At 37.3% G+C, this 24,885-nt stretch overlaps 1 protein-coding gene and 1 long non-coding RNA gene across 10 annotated transcripts in view; one reads left to right on the top strand and one right to left on the bottom strand.

The window, feature by feature from the left end:
- Window positions 1–24,885, bottom strand: part of ULK4 (unc-51 like kinase 4) — a 229,890-nt gene that overhangs the window by 15,993 nt on the left and 189,012 nt on the right. The gene's annotated exons all lie outside the window — the stretch shown is intronic.
- Window positions 594–6,998, top strand: LOC113963978. Its single transcript, XR_003533026.1, has 2 exons — window positions 594–715; window positions 6,861–6,998. It is a non-coding gene; the product is annotated as an uncharacterized LOC113963978 (long non-coding RNA).

Genomic DNA, 24,885 nt, shown 5'->3' with positions numbered 1-24,885 from the left:
CAGGCTGTGAACTGGGTATTTTTTCCTCTCATTTTCTCTTTGACTACGGGGAAAAAAATCATAAAGTACTATTATCACACAGAGGTATTCATAATAAATATGCACAGGTTACAAATAAAGCATTTTTAACTCTATAAAGCAGTTCATTTTCTTTTAGAGGTTTAAAGTTTAAACTCCTTAGATATTTTTGATGATGTGCAGCTAATTACATCAGTGTTTTGCATTTGCCATTGCACAACTCCCATGAACAAGGTGTGCCTTAAAATTAGATGTTGCAGCCCTTACACTTAACCTGATTAGGTCAATAATTTAAATATTAACACAGTTCTGGAAATGAAGGCAGACAGATTCTTGTTAAACAAGAAGTCATTACATACTCTTACATTGTATTCTTTTAAAACCACAATGTTTTCAGATGCAGAATGAGCACCTGGATGTCTGCCACAATATACTGTCTTTTGCTCCTATACTCACGATGGCCGTCAATCTTACAACTTTGTCCTCCAGGACAAGGTAACTGAGTCACAGTGCAAACTTAATCACGTCACAACACAAAGCTGATGTGATGATCTCATTACTGTTCCAGGAAAAGGAATAAACTCAATTACTATTGACACCAGCAAATCCAGCTTTCAGCAAAGACCTATGAAGGCCCTGACCACATAACAGAGAGAACAAGTAGCATGACTGGCACTCTATTAAGGAAACTACTATCGTAAGCGAGATAGTGACAATGAGATTTTAAAGAAAGTCTCAGTGCTTTGTCTGAGGAGTTTTGAATTTTAAAGGAGATTTGAAGTTCAGCCAAATCTATGATCCTTTTTTGTTAAGGTTAAGGTACCTGGAAGTTACCTTTATGTGAGGATAAAAATAATTTTGTACATTAAAGAGAGATTTATTGTACTATTTCAAGCACTCAACCCAATCTGAATTGGCTAGGAGGTTAATTTTGAAGCTCTTCTCCCTTTTTTTAATCCTGTATTTGGATTATCCTTTAGCATAGTATCAGACATGTAGAAACAAAATCTAAAATGACTAAATCTAACTTAAAAAGAATACCTCTCTGATCAAAGCCCCTAGCTCACCTGTGTTGCTTTTTTTGGTTTGTGTATTTTTGTAAAATTAACTAGCAGGAAAAGTCTTATCTTCTAAGAGTTGCACTTAAAACTGATTGCTTATAAAGATATGAAGAATGATTGGGATTATCATTCTAAAACAGCACCCAGGGGAACCGGGTGGATCAAGGGATTGCTAATGAGATATTGAGTCTTTCACATCTAAACTGCTGATTTAAATTCAATTCAATACAAAGATCCCCCAACTAGTGGACATTTGATGATTTGTAAAAAATGAGGTGATGTTCTCACTCTATTCTTAGAAGATTCATCTTTTAAGAGCACTAGAGCATTGAACTGCCAGGAAAATTGTCCCTCTTTGCAATGAAACCAAGGAATGAATTGACAAGGAAACTATTTATATTAACTTTTATCCCTCAATACAGCAATATAAAGCAAGGCTTTGGCTTTCTGGATGAGGTTTACTTTCCCCAACCTGTTTAAAAAAAGAGTTTCAGCCTCTAAGACTACTACAGTAAATTCAAATTAAACATTTTAGTAAGGTAAAAATTACTATTTAAGTTCCAGAGTAGCTATATTGGGTTTTAATGACTTATAATTTACAGAAAGGGCAGTGGTAGATGTTAATGAGTGACTCAGACTAGTTTCTATTATGCTTTTCTGCAGGAGCAGTCATTATCACATGTCAGTTGCTCAGAACATAGCACTCTAGTTCTCCTTCTCATTTAATAAAAGCCAATTAATCATTTCCAATCATTTATGTGCTCAGTGAATTTAGAACCTAGTTTCACTCATAAATTACAGTAAATGTATCATTTTAATTAACTTATTAGTCATAGTTGTTCTACAGATGTTTTGTTTTGTTTGAACATACTTTAGCCTATGAACTATTTGCAACTCTTATTACTGTGATTCTTGATTTACTAATAGGATTTGTGACAGATCAACTGTATGACATACTATTGTTTCCCTGTGCTGACTACTGGGTCAGATTGAGTCCACCTCCTAGGCGTAAAACTCTTTGCTCTCGGTACCTGATATAACTATCTCAAACGGCTACCCTGCAAACTAAGCCCACAGCCAGTTGACTGCCCACATGCAGATGGACTGACCTTTACCTGTGTATGAATCAGTGCGTTGGCCACACATTATTGACACAGAAGGAATAGAGTCTGTTCCCCTTAAAGAGCTCTTTCCTTCCTCCCCGAAAGTACTCCTCTCACCCCATAATCCAAGTCCCTTCTCCCTGCAAGAACCTCCCTCACTTACCACACATGTGCACACGGGGAACCTGTCAGAGCTATCAGAGCAAGACCCAGCCATGTGCTGGGTGGCACTGCATGGAATGGGGAAGGCTAGATAAGTTCTCTTTTGTGTCTTTCACACAATCCCTCTATTGAGTTCATTTCTCTACCAGGGAAAACAGCTTCTTCCTGTGCTAGGTCCTAGAACAAATCCAGAGAGATTGCCCCTCGGAACAGGAAGAAGCAATGTTGTCCCTTTAATTAATGGAAGTTGCTGATCATCCACAGATGTTTCCGTCCATGGCACCATCAAGAAGCTAATGCAGGTTCTAAGATGACTCCTTTACAGCAGATATGCACAGCTGGCCAAAGCCACCAAACATCAGACAGGTTCCTCAGCAGGGGTAAAGAGGGACACCACAACATGTGGAGAAGGGCAAAGAAGATACCATTTTCTCTCCTGCTAATCCTCTCTTACTTTCTTCCCTTTGTGCACTGCCTTCTGGATCCTGGTCTTTCCAAACCCAGTTTTACCAGCCATCCCTCCACAGATGCCCATGAGCAGGTGATGGAAATTTGTCCTAGGGGACAAAAGCAGTAAACCTAATTCATTACAGGGGTCATGTTCCTTCACATCATTAGAGGAGGTCACTGACGCATCCACAGCCCCATCTCCCAAGACAGCCTGTGTGTAGAGACAGTGATACAAGAAGGCAACAACCACCATCATCAGTACTCTCAGAGTCCTTGAGGAAGCCCTGGATGTGGTCCTCTGAAATATGGTTGGTGAGAAGGATGAGACCCCCTTAGCAGATGCCAGGAAAAAATCCATTCTGAAGATAAAAGTACTTGGCTACCACCTTTCCAGAAACTCAAGGTCTTGGGTCTGATTTCTGTAATCAAAGGAATGGATGATCCCCTGCCTTCCTACTGGGTTTTCATCTAGGTGCTGAGACAACACCAGCACTCGGTCTTATCTTCCCTGCCCAAACCTCCTCCTGCAGCTCCAGCTGTTCCCAGTCTCCATGCTGAACATTCATGATCAATCCTACAAGGTTTGGCAAGCACCAGAATGAATCAGACCCAGAGAGAAAAGGTGTACATAGAGAGCCCTCTTTTCTTGCATTTCCTGTGGATCTGTAAGAGGGGTGTCATTCTCTGCCAGAAGGCTGCTAACATGCCTCCTGATACCCTTCTACTTTTTCAAGTAGTAGATGTATGTACATGCTCCAATTCCCCTCCCAGAGAAGTTGGATGTGTGATCAGAGAAATGTGCCTCAGGCCCAGTGGTCTTTCTGGACCAGACTTTACACTCTCTCCTGTCACTCAATACACTGGGGTGGGTAAGGTACCTTTAGGCTCCAAATTACCTTGCACTGGATGACAGCTTGCCACAGACCTCCACCAACTCCTACTTTTCCTGTTGCTGCAGCACAAGGATTGGCGCACACCTTCTCTACATCCCAGCACCTGTACTATGAGAAAAAGATATTTCCTTCCTATCAGGCCCAAACTTCCAAAAGGCTTCTATAAAGCCTATGTCATCTGATAGGGTATTGTAACAATGACTGCAGGCTGACCTTAGCCAAAATTAAGAGCTCATGGCCATTACAGACACTGGGTAGCAGTCTACAAAAGGAGTTGACCAGTCACAGGGGAGCTCCTTACTAATTTCTGGCCTTGTGGACATTTTTCTTGGATCACTGTTCTGCAAGCTTCAAGGCCTGTATAATAGTTGGAAGGATTTTTCTCTATATACATTATTCAGTATTTATCATTACTAAATGTTATCTGCAATTCTGTCACCCATTCAATCAATATTTTGATTTCAGTATTTTGCAACTCCTCACAATCAGCCTTAATTTTGAACAATTCTGTATCATATAAAATCTTTGTCATAGCACCCTTTTTCCAGGTAATTTATGAATGCATTGCAGAGCAAAGATCCTGGTGGGTTTATGACAGTAATCTACATTTATGGTGCAATATTAGCCATTTATAATTTTCTATCATTTAGGCTGCTATTAATCTGTGAAAAGAACTTGTCTCTCATGGCAGCTTAGGTGCTCCAGGAAGTTCTACTGAGAAGCCTTAAGAAATGCCTTTTCAAACTCCCAGTCCACGATATAAAACGGGTTACAACTCTTCACATACGGTTGACTCACGCAGAGGATCTGGATAAATATGACTTCCCTCCACAGACCTTATATTGACTATTATATAATCTGCTATATTTATCTTTCTGTTTACCCATCCTTTCCCTATTATCATTCCTAACAGTTCAGCCTTAGAGAAGTCAGAGTTAATTGTCAGAATGATCCCTGGAGCCCTTTTAAACATCTTAGTATAGATAATGGTTTATCTGATAAGTTGCATACCACAACTACAGGCTCAACAATTTCTTTGATAGTTACCATTAGGCCCAGCTGACCTGTTACTACTCACTTAATGAAATTGTTCCAAAATCTCTTTCTGTAACACCTCAAATGTTTTAGACAATTCTATATACCTAAAAAGCAGATTGAGGTGATCAAACTGTGTGACTTACAGAGACAAAAATGATCTTTGTGGTATAAGCACAAGATTTTCCCTCTTCTTGTCTTCAGAGAAATACTTCATGTGCCAGTCTAGAAAATGAAGTCTTATGCAAAGATACAGTAGTTTCTCAAAACCTTTGTAAATAGTGATGAATAACTACCTTCACAGCAGATGATGTATGTTCATTTGATGAACTGACAAGCTATTAATGAGGACTATCCATAAACATGAAGAGTGGCATCTTTGTCTCTTATGAGACAAGTTTTTGAAAAGTACACACCTTGGATGACTGACCTTGCTAAATAACACATACTAGTCAACTTGGTAGAACACCACAAACAATAATCTAAATTACCACTATGGATTTCCAATGAGCTTTTCTTAGCACTGCAATATTTATGGACATAAACATTCTAAGACAGATAGAATATTACACACATTAAGAAGTCTTCTGATGTACCCCTCACATGGAAGTAAGCTATCTCATCACTCTGAAATTATTTCCTATGATTTCCCTTGAAACATTTTCTGGATAAAGCTCCTGGAAATGAGACGCTAATTGTGTCTGTCCTCTATCACATTTCTATCCAAAAATTTCACACCCCAGAGGGACTCTCCTCAAAACTGACACTCAGAGCGACATTTCTTGTATGGTGCAGTTTCTGAATTTGCTCACGAAAACAGAAATGAGAAAAGTATTCAAAGACCATGATCCCATGTATTTGTAGCATATATATGACAAGCACACAAATATATCATAATAACATATCAAGTTTTGACTCTGAGAACAAATTATGGGTGTGTTTCTTCTCCTTTAATGTGAGCACCACCAGGAAGCACTTTTTAAAAGGATAACAAGGCAGTGAAAAGGACTCAGATTCACGAAACTGTGAGAGGATAATTTTGTGATGGGCATAGATTGTGGGAATTTTCTGAATAGATGCTCAGAGCCAAAAAAAGCAAAATCTTTCTTCATTTTCTAAATGAAACAAAAACTTCTAATAAAGACATAAGATAAATTGAATAATATTATTGTCATAGGACATGTCAGTGCAGTAAAGCTAAGACATGATAGCATTTCAATGATAAACAGAAATCACAGGTTTAGAGTTGAGATACTAATAAAACATAGGAAATTAAAATTAGAAAATGTTGCAAACACATCTGAGAACATAACCCAAATAGTCTTGAGAACAGTGTGTTTACCATATTAGTGGAGGAAAATTTACATAATTAAAAGGCATTGACAATTAATGTAATGCAGGTGAAGGAGCAAGAACATCACTTGTAATTAGGAGAACTATTTGTCGGTCTCATTTTAAATTGGACTCAGAAACTTCAGACACATCAGTGGCATTTATATGAGTAAAAGTTATGGGAACAACCATATTTAAAACACATTAGGGCCACTAACTTGTAGTTTATCAGTAAACCAAAGACCATTGAGTATGTTTCCAACCAACACTAGGGGGGCAAAAATGAGAGTAACTTCTCTAGATAGTCTTAGAGGCTGTGGGACAGAAAGCACTAAATGAGGGGAAATGTCAAAGAGTGGTTAGGGTATGGAAATAGACAGCTGACGGGTACATAACAAAAAGTGCAAATACCAGATTGCTAACAAGGAAGTCTCCTGGGTGAGACTGCCATAAGAACAAGCTGAAAGCTTGCAATGGGGAGGGCATGGATAGATAAGCAAATGGAGGTTATGGCCTTTGTCTTCCTAGATCACAGGAGAGGATTTAATTAGTGGTTAGGGTTATCCACAGAGCAGCTTCTCCCATGGAAAGCAGGGGGATTTGAAAATAGGACAATGGCATTTTACTAGGGCACAACAGCTGAGAAAGGATTCTCCAGTGAATAGGGAGCACTGGTTCACAGCATCTCCTCTTTCTCCTTATTTTGAATGAACTCAGATCTTGGAAACTGAGCTGCTGCCTATATTCGAGTTTGTTTACATGGCTGACTGACAGGAGATAATATTTCTTTACATCTCTCTTTACAGAAGCCTGCAGCAACAGATGGATTTTGTAGCATAATCTAAAGGTCAACAACTTCTGACCAGCAAACTAATGGAGAATAGACCAGACTGCAGCAACTTCAGCACTGGGGAAACCTAATTAAAAATTATGTTCATATTTAACCAGTGTTTCAGAATCGCAAAAGGACAGAAGGAGTACCTGAGGCACTTAAGATATGTTCAAACCAATAAACGTTTTTTCTAAAAAGGAAATCTATGCATAAATGTAAATCATATGCCAAATTCACAAGTTTCAAAATGCAATATGTAACAAACAGACAATTTTCTCCATCAACTAAATGTAATTTAGAAGCCTTTAGGCACATTGAATTTTTCTGAGCTCAGTATCCCAAAGCTTTGGATTTTGTAGTGATGCATCTGAAATAGCCAAGAATTATTTTCACAAGTTATAGATTTGAAAAAAGTCCACAAAACCAATCAGACGAAAAAATGTCGCAGGGACATTCAGAAGCTCTTATGATTAATCAAGACTCTCAAGCCACAAACTTGAAATATTCTACTTCTCTTCAAATAAGAAAACTGGTTCAGCCCTGCCATACCGGTCAGCTGCCCTCACTTTCATCGACATTTCTTCAACTCCCCAAGGCTGCATGCCTCAGCTACTGAATATCTGTTAGATGCAGAGAGACTAAACAAATATGACCTATGCTTCACAGTAATGCATACAACTACAGCACCCCATCCAGAATAACTGAAAGATCAGTTAGATACCGTTTTTTATAGCCTTTCAGTAAGAAATCATTCCAGTCTGGCAGTTTGTAACATGGGTAACTGGTCAGTACAAGGAGTCATTCCCCTTCCACAGCAGAGATCATCAAGCAATGAAACAAGTGCAGTCTCCAAAGCACTGCACGGCCTGTAAATTGATAGGCTGAGGTGAGAGATCCCTGAAACCCAGCATGTTTTATCAGTCAGCTTGAGGAGAGTACGTGTCCTTGACAATAATAGTTTATCACTGAATGTGACACAAACACTGACTTTAGATATGAATTCTACACACACATAAATGCAGCATAGATGCAGAAGCAGCAAAGCCCAAATCTCTGGTTACCACAACACTAGTAGTAATTTCAGCTATTATGTAATTGATAATGAATTCTGTAGTTAAAATTGCAGAACTAATATTTGATTATTATGCCCCTCTTTCGCACACACTTTTCTGAATATGCCTTACAGGAAGACGCATTCCATATTTTAAGAGACTTCTGAGAGTTTTTAAGATTGATGAAAACATTACGCAAAGTTTTCAGCTGCAGACTTTTAAAGAGAGCACAGAAAATACACATGTAGGAAAGGAAGTGCACATTTTAAAGAGCTGGCTAAAAGACAGCACTTTGATTTTGCCCCAGTTGTTGATTTGATTCCATGAGACCATGAAGAAGACCAACCAGTGGGAATTCAAACATTAGATCACAATAAATCAACAGACATGAAAACATTAGCTCAGGCATTAAATTTACATTTTCCAGACCATTGGCTCTTGTGACCCAGAATATACTGGGAAATTTGAAGTTCTACTCTCAGTTCTGTAGCTCTGTTTCATTTTAGCCCAAAGCAAGAATCACGAAGTGCAGGCTCTCACTTCACTGTCTTGCTTTACACTGGAATATACTTATTTTTAGGTGTGGCACACTAACAACCTTATTACACACAGGAGTGGAGTAGATAAGGTCCAGGCTCCATCTCAGATTGGGATGATGCACACAGTGTTTAAATGGAAGCAGCAGCTGTTGAGGGACTGTACAATCAGCTGCTTAGCTGCAAGAGGCTTTAGCACACTCAGAGAGAACAGAATTTTGAGATATTTGTTTCGAATACAGAAGAAATCTTTACTGAGCACATAACAAGCAGTTATGTTTAAGGGTTTCAAGCTTTTAAAAACATTTCAAATAGGAAAAGATTTCAAGGGATGGCAAGACCCACATAGTCGAAACAGAAGTCAAGTTCTTGCCACCAGCAATAAGTTCTCAGAAAAGCAGAGTTAAACAAAAGGCATTTGAATTTTTAAAACTATGACCAGATAATAATAACATAATACCTCTTAGCAATCTTCCAGAAAACTAAAAGTTTCATCAAGAATAGCATAGGAAAATTTCAACCTGAGGCCAACACCTATTATGAAAAATCACAGATGAAACATCCTGAAGTTACAGGCAACATGGAAAATGTCAGAAAACCCCAATAATAAGCAACCATACATGCCATATTAATCTCTGTCTATACCACAACAGAAAATAATAGATAAATATTCTGGTGTCTTTTAGATAATATGCTTTTAGCATGTTCTGTCTCACTAGCATCGCCACAGTGTTTGTCCTAAGCACTGTGCTGCCATAAATGACTACCCAGGATAGCTTTGTTTGTCTTCCCTATCTCCCCATTATTATAGAAATTATACTAGAATAACACTGATGACAGATGTTTAAATATCTCTGTTGCTACCACAGTTTCAACAGGAGTGCACAAAGGCTGTGAAGCATCTCCTGCCCACTACAATTCAGTCTACTCAGCTCCATTGAGCAGACCCAATGGGACACACTTAGAAATGTTCTTCTTTATCTATCCCAGTTGAACAGTGGTTCTCCTGGACTTCTAACTCTATTTCCCTTGTAGGAAATTCAGATAAATAAAAATCAACATAAGGAGCAAGCTTGTAATGGGAATATTACCCAGGTACAATATTTCATACTCTCAAGCAATATCGAGTTCGTTGTGGAATATCTGTAGCAATATAAACAGAACACAATAAAAATACAGATTCAAGGTTTTCCCGCAATAAATTACCACCTATATGTGATAAAACAGCTCTAATGAAAAAATATTTACAGATACAATTTCAAATCCACTCGCAACTCCTCATTTCAACTGGTCCTTCCACAATGAGGCTATGCTGATTTGATTTACTCTTACTGTGGTTACTAAGAGTTAAGAGTTTCTCAGCTGTAGCTTCATCTTAGCTGGGACTAAGGGACAGAGGAGCCTGTTACTGATGCACACCTCGAGTGGCTATCTGTCACCAATCTTTTCAAGCAAAACTCAGACATACAAGGTTCTGTCTTCACAAGTCTCTCAAATGAAATTATTTTCTTTTGAATCAAGTTACTCATGCTGTTGTTAATAGTGGCCTTGTCAAAGTAATTTTAAACAAACAATAGTTACTATGGTTTCTGGGATATTAGATAAGTTTTAAGGTCATAGAATAAGCTGGAATTAATACAGAAATGTTGTAACTTTCTGCATGACATTATTTTTAGAAATAAATATACAGGGACCTCATCAAGTCAATATAAATTTTTTCTCTGAAATCATACCCATTAATACTTCCATCACATACAGGAGAACCAATTAAGATGAGTAATAACTTTGATCAAGGATTTACAACTATACCAGACAGGAAAAACATACCCATGTCAGTGGCTTGTACTATTGTATGTAAACTACACTAACAATAGCAAGTAGATCTCTTTAGTCATTCATTCATTCTCCTAAACAACAACTTTCCAATTTATCAAGATAAATGCAGGAGCTGAGCTACAGTTCTTAAGGGAAAATTTAATAACTACTTTTAAACAAATTTTAATTTTGAAGCACAGTGCCATACAACATTGACACCAGCATTCTGCACCATGTCAAAATGAGTTCCAATTAACACAGGCTGTGATTTATTTTCCAATTCTAAAGCTGCAGAGGTAGATGCTAACTATCTGCTTGCAATAATTTTACCATGACTGAAGATATATAATTAAGATAACTTTCCACCTCCTGTCACTGGAATACACAGTTTTTGTCACTTTACCACAATGGATTGCTTCTAACACTGCTATTAAATTGCTTAGGGTAAATTCTTTATATATTCATTGGAAGTTAAGTTTTTGTTTTCTGCCCTGTCAAGGACTCTTAACTAAGCATGACAGATCATAAAAGAGAATATTCTGAAAGATAAAATTTTCTTTACCCGTGGTTTCCAGGAAGACTTCTAAGACAACAAACATCTTCACATAGTAAAACCTTCTGGTATAACTAGTAAAGGTGATATTTTCTAAAGCCTCTTATTCACAGTAAGAAAACAGCTTACCTATTCTCATACTTATGGTAACTGAAAAAGAAAAATAAAGAAGTTTTATTATGCAACTTAAGCAGAAATTGGACAGATGTGACGCTTAGGATCATGGTTTAGTGGTGGACTCAGTAGTCTTAGGTTAACAATCGGATTTGATTATCTTAATGGTCTTTTCCAACCTTATTGATTCACAGATATAACGGTCACTAATATTATTTATTTGTACTCTTAGCAGTGGTCAAAGGTCTGGTTTACAAGAACTGGGCCACGGCATGCAAGGCAAAATATAGATGTGGCAAGTTCTGTAAAACTTAGATCAGGCACAAGGTATGGAGGGAAAAAACCAAACCAAATCAACTAGTTATGGAGAGGAGAAGCAAAATGCTGGGTTAACTGTAACAAAATAGCATTTTAATTAGGCTAAGAACATACTCAAATTGTCAAATGCACAAATAAACTCAGAGCAATTAAACATTGTGCTTTGCATGATGGTGAAAATTCTTTTGTTTTTGTGCACAGGCATATCGCTACCACATAAGATAAAACAATACATGATTGTACCTTGGCACTTTTACTGGAAAAGTGTTCCTGACTGTCCTTTACATCAGCAGAATGATTCTTAGTTTTCTCTAGTCAAAGGAGGGGCAAAGTCTATATAATAGTATGTTGTAAAGTTTCTCATTTCATTGGTAACTTGTTTTAATGAATAAGGAAGTAAAGTTTTGGAAGAACAGGTGATTTGGGTGGAATGGAAGGTTATTGTGTAGGTTATTTAATGTCTAAGACAATATTAATGGTGGAATGAATATGAACAGGTATCCTTGATACATTGCCACCTTTTATTCCAGTTCTCAATCATTTTTAGCATCAGGTCAAAAGTGAACATTTAATAAATGTTCTCCAAGCCAAACCTGTCCCCCCCCCCCAGTTTCAGAGTTGAAGGAAAGCAGGTGTTTGCATGATAAGATCATCAACATCAGCTTTAAATATTAAAATCCTTAAATTGCAAAAGAACTGAAAATCCAACAAAAATAGTATTTTTTAAAATAGCAAATAGGAGGTTCCTTCTCTGAGCAAGAATGAAGCATTGCAGAGCTGGAAATCGGATGCTTGGTATAGGCATATTCCTAGTGGAGAATATCTGAGATAGAAGTGGAGAAATATCTGAGATAGAAGTGCAGACTCTCAAGAAGCAAAGAGCACTAACCACAGCAGAATCATATCATTCTGTGGGCAGCTGTATCACTCACCTTCAATGAACTGAAAATGACCCACCATTAAGACCTGATCTAGATCCTACCAAAATCACCTGCCCATAAACAACACGAAAGTAACTACTAATTCAATTTAAAATTAACTGCTTCTGAAATTTCAGGGGTCTAAATATGAAGGCAAAAATACTTCTTTCCTAAGATACATGGAAAAACTCAGAAAATGGATTTCAGATAAAATATACAGAAAATGAGGGGCATTCTCATGAACCTCTTCCCCCTATGTATGAGTAGTAATTTCAGAGTTGGGACTTAGATCACAACAACCTCAGCAAGAGCAACCGCAATGTCCGAGGGACTAATGGTTCAGTAAACATAGACCGACTGTTTCCACAGCCAAATAACCACAACCCCCAGCTGCTACACAAAATCACTACAACCCCCTTTAGCTACACAAAAAGAGGAGTTTCAATGGTAGAAGTAGCCCTGCAGTTTTGATTACTTCTTTGAGATGTGTTTGCTCACTTCTAGTTACACATTGGGCTGATTCTTCATAATTTAGATTTTAATTTACTTTAAAACTTTTCCCCCAATGTATTTAATAAGCACAATAACACAAAAAAATGTGTATTAGTCAGCTAATACACCCACACCCTGGGTGTGTTATGGCCCTCAGCAACACTGCTGCCCCAGTACATCCAAGATGTATGCATGGTGGCTGACAAAAACACACCTTGTTGTGTGTTATTGCTTACATAAGACAGGACTTAGCATATGTAACTGTATATTAATGACACGCCTTGATACATTGTTAAAGTGGAAACTATGGCTGTACTCCATCAGAAGCTTAGGTGTGTGCTGAATTACACAGAGCAAAATTAATTAAGAAATCCTGCATTCTTGCTGGCAGTAGTTGTAGCGATATGCTGGGAAGAAGAGACTGCACTCCTCACTGACCTACATGGAGCAAGAACCAGGACAACCTCCCAAGCACTGAATGTCTCTTGGACAGAACCTCTACCCCAAAATGTGTTAGGATGATAGGATTCATTTAGAATAAAAAAAAAATCCACCACCACTCCCCCACACACACTGTGTGTTCTCCATCACTGTAAAACAGCCTGAGCCAGAACTGCAGCCAAGGAGCCTTTCCCTCCTCCTCCGCCCCCAAGCCAACCTCCCCAGTGCCAGCGCTGGCATTTTTGCAATCAGATGGCAAGAAATCAGGGATGCGATCTGGCCAAGCCCTCCCATGCTTTTTCTCCCTAGGTTAGTTTTACAGTTTACCACTCACGCTCACGCTGGCACCAGAGAGGCGGCAGAAACACATGGCTGGGACCTCCCTTTTTGACGCCAGCCCACACACAGGCTGGCCTAAAGCAATCGTGAAACTGTATGATTAACAATGTTGGCAAGAACATTCCTACAGACACAGTTATCCCTACAAAAAAATCCCTTGCCCCTGTGACTATTCCCACTTGAATATGGAGTTAAGGCGGCTCTCCGCTAGGGAGTTGAGGGGGAGGTTCCCCCAGTGAGCTCTGCTGGCAAACCTCCTTTCAGCCTGTAGTGCAGCAGTGCTGCCTCCAACAAAGCAATGCCAAGTGATACCAGCAGCGATTCAGCCACTGACTTTTATTCATTGCCCTATTTTCAACATCTTATACTTTTATGGACACTAACCAAGCTCTCTCTTTCTTTATGTTTTTTCCCCCTTTCACGCTTCAAGCTTATTCGCCAGGAAAGTTTCATCACCAGCTGCCACAGCTCCACCAACTCTGCTACCAGGCCCATTTGAAAGAAGTAGTAAGGTGTTAATTAGGGTGTTAATGGCTACAGAAACACCTTTTTAAATTTTTTTTCTTTTTTTTATTTCAAGGAAGAAACTGCTGGAAACTCAGCATTCCTTGCAGAAGTGTTAGACTGCATAAAAAATTTGATAAACAAAAATGCCTTTATTCAGCACACAGTGCAGATAGTCTCTGGCTCCCAACTGCTCCAAACCCCAATTCTGTTTATTGTCTTTCACCTTTGATTTGGAAGCACCTAATTGTGGGGGAAGAAAAAAACCCGGTATATATTTTCTTAGTATCTTTGTGTGACAGAATATTTTTTTAATCTTTAAAATGAATTCCATACCAGAGTGCATCTTCACAACGAGGAAATGGTTGTGCTAATGTGTGAAGTAACATGTGGTTTCACAAGCCAGCAGAGCCAACCTCACATCACTCTGCTGCTAAAAGAGGCTTCCCTCCCTCTCTTCTTCCCTACTGAGTCTACCCAGTGCCAGTCCACAGCCATGCTGGCTCTGGCACTTGTCTGATACCTCTGAGTTCAGTTAATACTAAACTGACATAAAGCTGTTCACATTTTTGCTGGGTTCATTTTCTGCCAGTTGAGTGAGCTGAACGAGCTGAAAGAGGGGGCAGCACTAAGCACAGGGAAAGCAGTGGGAAACATGTACCTGGGGGATTCTTCCTTTTGACAGCAGCAAGTTGCTAGATGGCTTGGGCATCTTATGAAACCTCACCCTAAGGGCACAGCTTTACTAAATTGCTCAATACAAATTATGACTTCACCATTACAAAAAGAAATGGGTTCTAGTAGTCATCCAAACTAAATCCATTAAACTAATTCAGCTTGCTAAAGTGGCAGAAAACTACCTGGGGTAGCAGCTGCTCTTGGCCAGGTCAGCAAGTGGAACTGGAACAACTTCAGGTCCATGAGCACAGAAGCTGATGCAAGGCAAAGACAGAACTGCATAGTAGGAGTGGAAAGGAGGAGAAGAGCCAGGGAGAAGAGTGAACCCACTCCCTTTCAGGTGCTATGATAGCTGAAATCTTGTGAAATCACACCCTGGTTTATGAAAACTCCTAACATAAAAAAACCCTTTATTTTTCTACTCCTATTAACAGACAACTGTGAAGCTACTGTTCCCCCAAAGTCTTTATATAAACTAATTGACTTTTGTAGAAGCTAAAAACTGTCTTTCTTTTTTAATCAAAATTTTAATTTCATGTAATATTCAATCTAACAGTCACTGCAAAAATAGATGCAGTGATTTGAGATACTGCTGTACACCAGACTGTGTGTTACCGTTCCCCCAGCTTGATGATTTAATCGTGACTGTTCTTCATTCACTGCAGTATAAAATTGGCATGGCAAATTCAAATTACCCTCAGCAGCAATTTATATTAAGCAGAGGAGGAAATTCAGCCGTAATCCAAAAATAATTTTTTGAGATGTCAGTTGGATGGGAAACCTTTACTTCCAACCCTGCACTGGGTGGATAGGTACCCTCAAAGTCATGGCAGCACACCAATACTCTGCCAGGTGTACAGTATGGTTTGTCTTTTTAAACCAGCATCTTTCTAAATGCTAGTTTGTTTTTAACTTTCACTAGCTGCCGTTTTTAAAATATTTGTCTCTCTTTGGTAAGAATTCTGGGATTTGTTTGTTTGCTTGTTTTTCAATGGAGCAGGTTATTTGGATCCTTATGCTTTATATTACAGCAAGACCGAGATAAGAGTGCATTTGTCAGGTGGCTTGTGCCACTCAGAGATTTGAGGCAGCTGCTACCTTTGCCAAAAAAACCCCAGTTTTTCTCTCATCATATGCTACATCAGTACTGGGGAGGTTTGCACCGCAACTATGCCAACCCAGTTACAGTGGCACACTTGTAAGTGTGGCATGGCAAGACCTCAGAGTAGTGATCTTTATAGCCTATTCTGACATGAGCTATGCTTGTGGGACAGAGGGATATTTTTCCATTACTTCTATTCAAACCAACTCATATCTTCAGCTTTTGGTTACCTATATCTATTTTCTGATCTGTTCTGATAAATGCCTATTAGAAAAGACAGAAACTTCATACAGAAACTTCAGATTCAATTTGTAGAAATATCTGCAGTGATAAATAAACAATGGAGTTAATGAAATCTGATCCATTACAAATACAAACTTGTGACCTGTTTCTGGTTCTGGCAGATGACTTATCCTAAGAAAAGTTGTTGAAATTCTGAGCATTCACATCTGAACTCCACTCCAAACTTAAGTTAAACTTCAGCTTTAATAAATCTGGATCATGACCTCATCCTTACTTTTAACTACTAACAGCAAGTAACTTTCTGGACCACTACACACACCTGACAATTGTTAAATATTTCAGCTATTTTCTAAGTGAAATGAAACCTACATGTGTTTCTTTAGTCCCCAACTCCTTTCAGAGAAATTAATGTATTTCCCTGCACTGGTCCTACTTTATCTGAATAACCTGATAGCTCACCCTTTCTCATCTTCTCAGGATACAAAATAAATCAGTACAGTCTCTTAGTCTACTCTTTCCTAAGGAATACAATTCTCACAGATTTAATAATTTTGAGTAACTAAAATCCTTGAGTCTTTGAATTATTCTGGTTTTGTAATACTTCTCTGTACCTCCCCTAATTCACATTCTGACACCTGTATTGGCGCAGGAAAGTCTGCAGTATTGTATTTTGACTATATTGTTCACAGAAATGCAAGTATTTCACTTCTGAAGTTACAGTATTGTTATCTTTCTTAAAAAATATCATTCATTGAAGCACCAAGTTAAGAAAAACTGAAGGGAAAGGAATGAAAATAAATTATATCTCCAAAGAAGGTAATTACACAGCTAAACATTATCTTTGGAGACAAAGAAAGTCTAAAGTACCAGTAGGGCTTGTCAGAGTTACTTCAATGTGCCTGACTTTTTACAAACACCAACCTACAATTTCCTGACATCCTCAATTACATGTTTCTGAGAAGAGTACAGTTTGGCTACAGTGTGTCATACATACAAAGTCCTGCTGACTGAACAGAAGGACATGCTTGAAGCTGTTACAACAGGCTGGAAAAAATCCTTATGAAGTCCTCTAAAAAAAATTCCAAAGTTAACTTACTGGTCCAGAAAAAGTATTTGGCACAATCTCAGTTTAGACTCAAACTTAGTTTTCAGTCTCCATTATTACCTCCACCAGAAAGGCCTAAAAAATTGATTTAAAAAAAAAAAAAGGCAAGAACAGGGGAAAATTGTCTGGATTCCAGAGGCCTGAAAAAGATCTGACTACAATCCAAGAGGATGGAAAATAACCAAACCAAATACTTTGACCAAAATTAAGTATTAATGCTTCAGCAGCTTCCAGAAAGAACTTTGATTAAATGGAGTTCAAAACCAAATATTAGAGAAGGAAAATAGTTTTCAAGTTATTATGCAAACCAGACATTTTCTATGCAAATTCAGGCACTGAACTTCTATAATCTGAATTTTAAAACATAGGTTGATGACTTGATTGTAAATAGTGTTTGTTTTCTCTTTCTGAATGTCATGTTAAATTACTATGTGCATATGCAGGGTGTGTGGGTGGAAGAGACTGACACAAGGAGGAATTAATTCTTTGTAAAAAACAGTTCTTGTTTTTCTAAGGGCATGGTTAAGGAGAAGAATATATCACTTCCAATAAAAATGGTACTAACCACTGTTTGTAAACACATCACTGTGCAAATGAAGAAACATTGCTCATTAAGTACTGACAATATTTGATTCAGCCCATGCATTTACCAGTCAGCTGGTCTCGCTGGCCTAAGTCCCAACCTTCTCACCTCTCTAAGTGGTTATATTATTCCCATGGGGATAGCAGGGTGCCTCACAAGTCAATATGGACAATCTTCATATTGGTCTTCCGAACACATCTCCACTATTAATTCCTACATGTAATCCATTATTAAAGTGCAATTTAGATATATTGATCAAAATGCTTGGATTCTGTAATTCCCATTTTGCTTTATCAACCACAGGAGTGCAACAGTTGTTAAAAGCCTTTTAAACTTAAAACACTATTGTAGACCTATTTTCAGTTTACAAATCTGTGATACGGAACATTAAGAAGTAGACGGAAAGTCACAATGCACTTCTGAACACAACAAACTCCACTGGCACCTCTCTCTATATTTGCAGCCAGAGCTTACTCTCATAATTATAAAGTAGCAGTTGGTCTGTATATCTGAAAATAAGGAACGCCGTGCTTGTGGACCTCATCAGGTAAGGTAGTAAAGAAACCCAAAGTCTACTAACTTCAGTAGGATGTAGAAGTTCTCCACTGCTGGCATTTTTTGACTAATACAGCAGAACTTTTTAGCTTGTACAAACTGAGGCAGCTCTGCTGTGTTACTAACTGTTTGCTAATTTATACAAGTTCAGCCTTTTTTAATCTAGTGACCATGGGAAGTACTTAAATTCATAAAAAAACCTATTTCATGCTGCTTCTGTGTCTTGGAAGATCATTATGTGGTTAATTGTGCAAAAGCCCAACAGAACTGTGCTACCAAAAAAACCCCCAAAAGATGAACAAGTTTCTCATATTTATGCAACAACCTCTCAAAATGCAAATTATTCTCTAGTTTGCATCTCAATTGTCAGACTAAAGTGAAGGTATCTCAGCATGAAATCTGTTTGTAAGAGACAACAATATTATTGTTTTATAGTGCACATAATTTGATGAATGCCTTTTCTGGAATAGTTTTTAACTCTTCATCTCATCAGAATATGCACTAAAATCGCTCCCCTGTAACAGTCATATCATTTTGCAAAAAGATGCCAAAATTGTATAAACATAAGAGAGTATGGAGGACTGTGTTAATATTTGCTGACCTCTTCAGGTTTATTGAAATCACATTATTTCAATTTTCTTGAGATAATGGTACTTGGATCAATGTGTTATTTGATCAATTGTTATTTGTAATTTCCTGTTGAAAATACACAAAAATTTAGTTCTGCTAAGTTTCATCTTTCATGACAAGTACTTCAATAATTGAATCAAGAACACTTGCTAACCAACAGCATCTATAAAGACTAGTACTCTGCACACAGAAGTTTAACACCAGTTTTGTATGTTTCCCCCCCAATCTAAATAGTTCTGAATTTCTTTTTAATATAGCATTATTTTATGTGGTCACATTGTAGGATTATGAATCAGGAATTTTATTTCCAATTCTATCACTAGTCAGCTTGGCTAAAACAACAAGAAATGACAGGCATTACCAAATATTCTGACATTACCAAAATAATTGACAGAAGCCTCAGTATGTAATATTAGTTTAAATAATTTTGTTCCTTCAAAATGGTACTTTCTTTTTAAAAACAACAGGCTCTAATTGTAAGAATAAAGAAAAAAATCTTGGAAGTGAGATAAACAGAAACTAAATTAGGTTCACTTTTCTGAGCAGAAAATGGAGCAGGTAAAGTTTTCAAGACCAAAAATAACCTTTCAGATTAGCATGTTTTCAATAAATAAGACTGACTGCTTCTAACAAAGAAGAATAAAACTTAGATGGGTCAGAAGTCAATGACAGTTTGGGACTTATCCAATCTGATGTCTTACAAATAAAAATGTGAAACCTTGAATTAGACTCTACTTGTCACCCAAAAGCAATGCAGGGTGAATCAGCAGGCAGTCATTGTTTTCTGTCCTCTCCATGCACTAATCTAGCTGCCTTATGCTGCACCAGTAACAACCCTTCATTACGGCATTAGAACTGGAATATTTTCTTGGTCCGATTTGGAATTGTATTATTAGTCTCTGTCTCTTTCAAAAATAGGAACCTAAGGGAAGACTACACAGCAGAAGACATGCTTTCTCATGTGTACATGTTGAACAAGCAATAGGATGCTGACAGACAAATTTGATCCCCTTGTTCCCAAGGATGCGCTGTTTTCACAGCCTGTGTTTGCAGGCAGAGACTAAAACTGGCACATATATTCCCATAACAGTTGTCCTGACCAAGTTTAGAAAAGTTCCTTTGCTACTTCTTTCCTCAAAGCTGACACAAGGTAGTATTTTGCTGTAAAGTGCAGTTTCTGCTCAGAGTGCACGCAGTAGTACTCTGGACAATTTAATCCCTTATTTAATTTAATGCAGAAAACACCCAAGCTGCAGCAGTTTGAAAAAAAGATCTGCACCCACCGCAGGTCAGCTGTGACCCACAGACTGCTTGAACGCATCATTACTCCAAGAAATACTTCATGTGGAAGCTGATGGTCCTAGAGGAGTGCCGAGCCTCATTCCTTGCACAATGAACTGTGGATCGCCCTCTGTTGTTAGGATTAGTCAGCACTTCCAGTAGGAGCTGGAAGAGGTTTAAGGCTACGATAAATACTTCGGTATTTTATGTTTGAAGGCAAGAAGAAACCTTCTCTACTGATGTACAAAAGGGTGAAACAGCTAAATGAACAAGTCTGCCTATGGTTCTGAATGGGGCAGACAGGTGGTTTCAAATTATTACCTCATTAAATACAAATATTTTACAGAAATGTCTCTGTCATAACCAGATAAATGGTTTCCTTGGGAGAAATAATTTGGTTTTCCATGGGAAAATTTCATCCTGCCAGAAACCCAATGACCCCTCCAGTTTCTAGTTGCAATAACATCAACACATATACAATAACACATTTTGCTTAGTATCCACTAGTTAAAACCCAAAATAGTTCATATAGAAACAAGTTGCCTTTTTCTGACTAACAACAGAAATAGGAAAAAGAGTTTGAAAGTTATTGAAGATCCGTCTAACTATTAACACAGATTAATTGGTAAAGCATATTCTCCTTGATGTAAGAACCACAATAACACTAATGGAACAAAACTGACCTTTGAAGATCTCCAACAGTCTTCTACACTTCAATCTTGTTTATGAGGCATCTTAGCATATCACTTATGAACAATCATTTTTGTTTAAAATTTAATTTCATAAAGGACAGATGCTTAAAATGAATATAAAAATTAAATAAAATTTTCATTTAAGATTAAAAGTTTCTCTTCTCTGCTAAAACTCTTATTCTCCAATTACATTTCATTTGGTTTGATCCCTTTCCCTCCCCAGATTTTTCTTTGATCAATAAACCAATGCTAGTTAAACATACATAAAAATAAGGGTCATTAAGTTAGAAAGGTAGACTTGTCAAATTCAAATATGTACACTAAATATTTTCTTCCCATAAAGTTGTGTTCAGCTTTACAGCTAAGTCAAGGTTGAAAGCTTCAGAGGTCGGGTACCCCATCAGGTATGTAAAGGGAACGGCTTTTGTCTTAAATATTTTTGAAGTATGGATTACAACACTACAACTACTCTTTTGCCATTCAAAATTTAAAAAGAAGCGAAGTGCTAAAAATATAAGCTGTCACAATCCCATTCATTTCCTTTCTTGAAATTTTTCATAGTTGCATGAAAACAGTTTGCCTAACAAACATCAGCCTCAGTAAAGAGAAACACTATTTGTTTTATAAATGGCCACTGCAAAAGATTTATTTGACTTGCATTACATCCTATCAATATTCATTGCTGTTTCCACAAGAGCTGTAAGAAAATTAGCATTGGCTTTGAGTTTCATTACCAGTTCACAGGTTGAAAACAAAGTCTACTTATCTGTATCTTCAATAAGCCAAAACATTTTAGGGGTAGTATTTGACTTTTGCTTTGATATGATTGTTCATCCAGACTAAAAAGTAAGAAATCAAGAGGATTAAACCTAGGAGACTCCCTCTCAGTGACACTGCAAACATGTACATAGATGAAGGACGTGTTTCTTGAGAGATGTGCATAACACCGTATCATGTTGCTCTCTCATCTGTAATTCTAGGACACCTAAGTAGAAGCACACCAATTAACACCAGCTACATTTGAGAGCAGAGGTACATTTAGAAGAGTTAAAAAAAAAAGTCACTGTGATAAAATAAAAATATAAAAGAAAAAATATTAATTCAACTGAGAAGTAAAGGATAGTAGATCACATTTATTCACCACTATTTAAAATTCAAGGTTCCAAGAACTATGTCTAATTCTTCCTGGGTTCAATGACACTATTGAATCAGTTTTCTTTTTTGAAAATTGCAGGATGCGACTGCACTTTTTAAGTAGTATCCTGCAATTTTCTGTACGTGGAAGGGATAGCACAAATCCCCGCCAAGAAATTCTGCTATTTGAAGTTAAGCTCAGATGCTCTTGTATAGGGATATTTCTACCTGGTTTTTATCTTGACTCTCCTCTCCTTCCTTCTTTGCTTTAGATCACAGTCAGTTTTAACCCTGTGATTAAATTGTCATGAGTGAGTGATTTCTACAATGTTAAAACTATGGTTTTTTTAAACCTCAGTTTTCAAATGTGAGAACAAAACATTTGTGGCTTTTTTACTCTGTGACTTCACAGGAGTGTATAATGATCATTATGAGCTGTTCCATATTTTAAAATTAATAATCAGGTTTGAACTCAAGCTGTAATGGAAAAAACACCATCAGGGGGCAAACCACTAACAGTGTCACTCCGAAGTTTCTTCCCACATATTCAGCTCTTTGGTTTTGAGATTAGAGATGTATTAATAAAGTACTATAAGGAGATGATTAGGTATTATGTAGTATAATTCCAGAAAATTATTGACACCTGTAGTTACTTAACTAGAACACCATAATTTTTGCATTAGACTGTCAATGTACACTGACAGAAATGATTTTATGTAAATGAAATAATAATTTATGATAACTTAATGTCAATGATTTCACATTTAGACAAAAAGAAATAGCAGAAATGTGACATTAAATCAGAATTGATTAATCTAGATCACAGTTGTAAACATCACTTGGCATTTAAACTGAATTTAACTGTTCATACAGGGCAGTGAGACTTTACGGTACTTTGAAAACTTTTCTGCAAAGGAAATCAAAACAGAAGAAACAGAGAGCAAAGAGAGACCCATTCCTCAGCAACTCCCAGACAAAAAAGCTACTAGTAATTGAAACAGTGCATACAGAAGGCAGCAGGAAGCATTCAATTGCTGTATATGCTGGGTTAACTACTATCACAGTTGTATCTGAACACTTCCCAAACAAATAAGAGTTCACTGCTTTTCCATCTGAAGCAAAAGTAACAAATGAGGTGGTGGGGATTTAAAGAATTTTTTACAGACATCAGCAAGCTGAAGAAAGAAAATTTTGCTTCCCATTAGGAAAGTCAGAAGAAAACACTTAAGCACAGTTCTTTCTGTTCACATTAACAAACCTGAAGCATATGCTTAAAGTCTTAATTTTGATAGTGACCAAAATGCATGTTCATTCATTCATCCTGCTTCTGCTCCAGAAAACCAGACTAAAATTCTGGTCAAAGTCACGGACTATGACTCTGTTTTTATGCCCAGTTCTAAGCATGAGAAATAAAACCTTCTAGACAGAAGTAATGGTGACAGCTATAAGAGACACACAGCCAGCATGAGAGCTGAGCAAGTTGATACCTATCTTCTCAGAAAGTTCATACAATAGCTAGACTTGCACACAGTGACAGCAAAAACATATTTGAAATTAATAGGACTAGTATTTTCTCTGACTGGAGAACAATGTGAACCATCCTGGCATGAGTTAATAATGCTGGTATGTCTGCCCCTAGATACACTGAAGACAGGATGGCCCTATTCTGCTTCTGAAAGCACAAAACCTTTCGGTTCAGAAAGGTTAACAGAATTTTCTTTTACATTTTCTTATTAGGACTTGCTAACAGCTCCTCTATGCTTGATCACATCTCCAGGCCAAACAGAAATAAGGGCTCTGTATCTTGCTTTGCTTTCCTTCAGGATGTTGTGTGTCAGTAGGGCATGAATGACAGGAAACTTTTGCTTTCCATTTTGTAGGTTCTAAAAAACCACCCATTAAGTTACAGGAGCTGGAAAAGTGCATTTCACTGTGACCTCCCCCCATAGTTTATCTACACCAAGAAACATAAAACTGAAACTCTCAATAATGGGACTACAAGTTCCCAGAGATCCTTAAATACAGAAACTAAGACCAACTATTATACTGCAGACATCACTTCATATAATGACAGAATTAGGAAAAAAAAATGCATGTGATTTTTTTTTTCTGACAGGTCTCAAGTTGTTTATTTGTTGATGCACTGAAGTTGTCCAAATAAAACAACAAAATTATCTACATAAATCACCTTAGGTGCTATGCATAAGCAACACTTAGTGCAAGGAATAAATTTAAAAAAACTCAAACAAACCTGAAACAATAAAAAGATGAGACAAGAAGGTTGGGGTTTTTTTTCTGTTGGTATATAATCTTACTTCCAGATCTAGTTCTTTAAAAAGATTATATGAGATATATTTTTTCTTTGTATATTGTGTAATCAAACTGGTTCAGACATCTCCAATAATGAAGACATTGCTACTATTATTATAAAGTTATATAAAAGTAGGTGAGCAGCTGTAGCCTAATAAACACACAGTTGAACAAAGGAAACTGCTGACAAGCTGCAATCTTGTTTTAATGTAAATTCTCATGTGTTCACATCATATTTAATTGTACACAACAATAAATAAGCTTCTGTCACTAGCAGTTTCTCATAAATGGGCTAATGCTAATTATCCCTCTATTTTCAACTGCATGGTTTTAGTGAAAAGATTAATGTCAGGAAAATAACACAAAAATAATGAGCTTTGCAAGCCATTTGAGTGGCAGAAAATATACTTTTCTTGATTTGATTTTTCTAGTTTCATATGAAAGCTGTGACAACTCTCTCAAAAGCACCTCAGTATTTCAAACATTATATCTAGGATATATTAATTATGGAAGAAATATATAACACATTTTCCTTAATTTTTCTTCTCAAGGTTTATTGTAGTGGTGAGCTGAAAGCCAAAATGTGCAACTCCAGCATCATC

The sequence above is a fragment of the Neopelma chrysocephalum genome, unplaced genomic scaffold (assembly GCF_003984885.1).
Source record: "Neopelma chrysocephalum unplaced genomic scaffold, ASM398488v2 Primary Assembly neopelma1_26, whole genome shotgun sequence".
Classification (NCBI taxonomy): domain Eukaryota; kingdom Metazoa; phylum Chordata; class Aves; order Passeriformes; family Pipridae; genus Neopelma; species Neopelma chrysocephalum.
The sequence above is the reverse complement of the archived record's forward strand: the minus strand, read 5'-3'. Positions and strand labels throughout refer to the sequence as shown.